Source organism: Coptis chinensis, chromosome 1 (assembly GCF_015680905.1).
Source record: "Coptis chinensis isolate HL-2020 chromosome 1, ASM1568090v1, whole genome shotgun sequence".
NCBI classification, from domain to species: Eukaryota; Viridiplantae; Streptophyta; class Magnoliopsida; order Ranunculales; family Ranunculaceae; genus Coptis; species Coptis chinensis.
In genome coordinates this window covers 40,086,661-40,091,718 of record NC_141456.1, presented here as the reverse complement: position 1 = coordinate 40,091,718, position 5,058 = coordinate 40,086,661, and the positions used below count along the sequence as shown (strand labels likewise).

At 38.2% G+C, this 5,058-nt stretch overlaps 1 non-coding gene across 1 annotated transcript; it reads right to left on the bottom strand.

Annotated features, from left to right (window-relative positions):
• Positions 1 to 3,460: 3,460 nt before the first annotated feature.
• LOC147523970 (small nucleolar RNA R71) lies at positions 3,461 to 3,566 on the bottom strand. The gene has a single exon (XR_015206497.1). It is a non-coding gene; the product is annotated as a small nucleolar RNA R71 (small nucleolar RNA).
• Between the last annotated feature and the right edge of the window lie 1,492 nt (positions 3,567 to 5,058).

Sequence of the window (5,058 nt, the reverse complement as noted above, 5' to 3'; positions counted from 1 at the left end):
CCAATTATCAATTACTAAAAAAAATAGAAACAAACTGAAATACTTACATTGAACACCGTCATATCATCAAGTATCGCTCGATAATACTGCAATGCATGCCATGTGCCCTCATAGTGTAGAGTGGTAACTGTGTGTCTAAGAACATGCGACTCAGATAACTTATACTCCAAGTTTGGGATTGACCTGAATAATGGGAAGTACTCATAGATCCACGCCTAGATATATATACACACACAGTTAACATACTAGTAGAATAATATAATTAACATTAAAAAGAATCCGCAAACTACTTATGTTTTACTAGTAGAAGAGTCAGGAAGCCTGAAACACCTTTCACCTTCGCACACGTGGCAGTCCCAAGTCATCTATACAAAAAGGCCAAAATTGCTGCACCCCACGTATAGTATCTGATCTCACTGAATTTCAGGAAAAAGCTCAAATAATAAATAGGCACTCCAGTCCTAGACTTGTCAGTGAAGAGGGTACATCAAAAGAAAAATAATAGATAAGCTCTTACAGCCTGCTGTACCTCCATCAAAGTCGACATCTTCCTCTTTGCCTTCCCATCTTTATCCTTATCGTGGACCTTCCCAACAAATTAGCTCCGCAGGAATTTTAGCCTTACCTTTGAAATGAACCGGTTCACTTCCATCTCTGCCTTAATCAGAGGTAGTGGAATACCCAGAGCACGGTGTAGGAGATTCTCCAATTGTTCACGGCTCAACTCCGTGTTCCTTCGCACTACTCTACCTCTAATTGCAACGCCTAGGATTTGGGAGACATCATCCAAAGTCATAGTCATCTCCCCAAACGGCATATGGAAGGTGTTGGTCTCTGGATGCCACTTCTCCACAAACGTAGAGACCAACGGCAGATCGTGATGCTTGTAATACCCAAGTACGAGATTATAAAACCTAGTCCTCTTAAGCTCTCGTTCAAATCTGGGAGAGTTTTTGAACTCATTCATGACATCCCATTGGCTTAACTTGGATAGATGCAGAACATACTTCAATACTCTGTGGTCCGGCTGAAATAACAAAGACTCAATGAGGAGAAGCAAAAGGTTTTGTAAAGTCAAAGAAAAATCAAGATACTAAGTCTATGATAATACATTATTTTCCCAAACATCGCGAGCCACATGCACCGCATAGTCATATAAAAGCTCTGACTCATTAGGGCCACCACCATATACACATCGTGTGTACTCCAAATCATCCTTGGATTTTCTCATATAATCTCCTACTAGAGGTGCTTCGACTTCTACCGGTGCTTCAACTTCCATCAATTCTTCCAAATCATCATCCTCCTCATCATCGTCATCCTCTTCATCCCCCTCCTTATCACCAGACTCTTCCCCATCATCTCCATCCTCACCATCATCATCCCTATAACTTTCAATTACACTCTTCCCACGATCCATTGCTACATCTACATCTACATCTAAATCTTTATCTACATCATCTAAATTTTTATCTATATCTAAATCTTTGACATTAATATCACCCTCACTCTCAGTTTCACTATCACTCTCAGTATCTACATTACTCGGAACAACCTCTTTATGGTCTCCTTTACGTACTGAGGCTAAGGTGCCTGCTCCATTTCTTCTCTTCTTCTCTCCTTCTACATTACCTATATTAGTAGGATCAACATCATCCACTTTTCTATCACCTCTATGGATTGAATCCGATGTATTCAACCTCCTAACTCTCTTCTTCTCAGGCTCAGGCAAGTCACCACGACTCGAAGAGGAACCGCTGCCACCAAACAACTTCTTCACACCCTTGAATGTAGATTTCGCTACATTCTTGAATTTTTTTGATCGAGGACTGATCAGCTTCCAAATGTGTATTTTATTGCCCTTACATTATTGCATTACAACCTTTCTTACGTATAATGAAAAGACAACTCATAGCTTTTATTGCCTTTTTCAAGTTACAGAGCAATTCAGACCACTTATCATAAAAGCTGCATCTTAGCACCAAAATGAGCCTTATTTATGCTTATTATGAAGACTCGAAATTGCTATGAAAAAGTACTGAAAAAGTCAAAGTCAAAGGTCAAAGGTCAAAGGTCAATGACTCAAAATTAGAGAGTTGAAAGTCATGTCCTTAACTCAGAAGACTAAAGGATGGATGGCCTTGATACAAAAGAAGGCTTGCTCTAAACCAAGCTTGATCAAGAAGAAATGAAAAAGGAAAAGAAAAAGGAAAAAGGAAAAGCATAAAGCAAACATGGTGAGGTGTCTTGATTGTAGAGGGAGAGGGAAAATCAGACTTTTGTAAAAGTAGGAGTACAAGAACCTAAAAGTAGGAGAAGAGAAAGCACCTAGACTTCTTCTAGTGTCATGTAGGAGTAGTGTAGGATTTATTTTTCAAGTAATTTACATTCAAGTCGTTTTACTTTTTGTTCTTCATTTCAATCAAGTTATTTCTTTCAAGTTTTGTTTTTCATTTCAATCAAGTTATTTCTTTCAAGTTTTGTTCTTCATTTCAATCAAGTTCTCTCTTTCAAGTTTTATTCAATACAACTAGAGTTAACCAAAAGCAAGCCCTAAAAGCTAAAGAAATCTACCTTTCCTCCTTCTTAACTCCCATTCTATCCAAGTTCTAAACAATCTATGGTGAATCTCACTTAATACTTTGAACTCACCACTATATCATAGTTTCAAATGGCGCCGCCATCATGGATTGAAGGAGCATGGATGCTTGGTTGAGCACTTAAGGAGGGACGCATCACTCTACCCCTTTCATTTCTTTTTTTTAAAAAAGGTTTTCATTGATATATTTCATTATTTTTCAATACTAATATGTTTTATTTCAAATCCAGGTTCGACGTTCAACTGCTGGAGAGGAGTTGAAGCTACCGCCAGAAGACGGACCAACTTGGCCGGAACCGAATTTCGATTGCTTGAGCATACACTGCATAGTTTGTGCATGTTAGGATAGTTTTGCTATCTTGCTAAAAGTGCATGATACTGTGTTCAGGCACTACAAGTATTAGTGAGAATAAAACTTATTCATGTAGGAGAGCACGTCGTAATAGACAATCTCCAATTTCTCGTCCTCCACCTACTAAGATGGCCGACAAAGTAGTGCAAGCTGAAGAGCCTCTCTCCAACTTCTATACACCATCGCAAGATGGACCTCCATCTTGTATATGACTCACACCGCTCATGAGCGATTTTCGCATTCCACCAAATGTATTCAATCGTCTACCTATATTCCATGGGTTTGAACACGAGTTACCGTACGGACATCTGTTCCGGATACATGAAGTATGCAATACTTTCCACCATCCGGGCATTACCGACTATCAAGTAAAGCTACGAGTGTTTTCTTTCACTCTAGCTGGTAAGAGTCATGCATGGCTTCTTTCTCAGAAGCCCGATTCCTTCGATACATGGGAAAAGGTTGTGTTCTCCTTTATGAAGAAGTACTTTCCACCGAAAAAATAGAATAGATAAGAAGTAAGATATAGTTCTTCAGACAAAGTTCGAGTGAGACATTTTCTGAAGCATGGGATAGATTTTCTGACCTAATCAATTTATATCCTCACCATAAACTAGAAAAATCCACTTTTGTCTAATGTTTTTTTTCAAAGGTCTTCTTCAATAACATAAGGTACGTAACCCTTAACATCATGAGGTGCAACCGAAGCTTTAACCTTTCTTGAAAACCAAGCTGAAAAGAGTACCCATTGGGGTGATATAAACAATTCCATAACAGCCCAAGCCAGTACATCTAAGGCTAGTGGTATTGTTGAGGTGAAGTCCGATCTAGAAATCAAAACTTTAATCGAAACCCTCACAAGAAAGATAGATTCCCTCATAACCAAACAAAAATACCAAACCCCTCATCTTGTCATGAACATAAATACCTCACCATGTAATTTATGTTAAGCTTAAATCATATAGATGTCACCTGTCCTTTGACCACAAACCTATCATCACTTCAACTAGAAAAAGTATGTGCTTTCAATGTACCAAATGCACCATGGAGACAACATCCAAACTTTGCATGGACTAATAATCCACAACCCTGACACTACCTCTTTTTGTGTGTGTAGATGTGTATGGATGATGTAGAAGTATGATGGTCGTTGAACAAATAGAAGTGTATCAAAACCTAATTATCCCTCAATAAGTAAAGGATGAGTAGGGTATCGTTCCACTTTTAAGTGTATGTTATGTGAAGGACAGGACTGGAAAGGGGGTTTGAGGGATTAAAAACTAATATTGTAGAGATTATAGATTCTAATGCTAAACTAAGCTAAACTAACTAAACTGTTGAGAATTTATAAGAGAGGGAATTCAAGAGATTAGAATCCACCAATACTTTTGATCTATGACCTTCTGCTTCATGGTTGTTCTTACAAGTAGACTACAATTAGGCAATCGGCGAGTGTGCCGATGCCCTCTTGGATCTAAAACATCGTTAACAATTAACTCTACTTAAGGTTGTTCCTATGTTTATGCTATTAATATCTTCTTTTCTTTTATGTAAGCTCGGGCAGCCATTCAATGTATTACCAAGAGCAACATCAAGGAGTACTTCCTAATAGGGCAGCCATTCAATGAATCACCACTTAAGGCAAACACAAAGAATACTTCCTCTAGGCAGCCACTCCCTGAGCTACCCTTTCTAAGGCAACACAAAGAATACTTCCCTAACTCTAAAGAACTATACTACTAGAAAAAAAATAAAGAACACTAGCATGATATTAATATTGCAAAACATAAACCCTATTCTATACTTTCATCCCCTGGTGTGGGCAATGGAACTAATAACTACAAACATAAAGAACTAACCTGATTGAAGAACACCATGAACCAGAAGAATCATTAAACCTTAAGCACTGGCTTCATCTTCTCCCTTGAAGGAGAAGATTAGCCTTCCATAAAGAAGGAAGAACAAGAAGAAGAAGAGTTGAAGAACATAAGACTAGAAAGACTAATTTATTAAGACTCAGCTAGTTAAAACCGATCTTTTATTATTAATCTCTCTGCCTCAAGTTCTGGAGACAAGAATATAAGTGAATTGGCAAATTACATGAGGC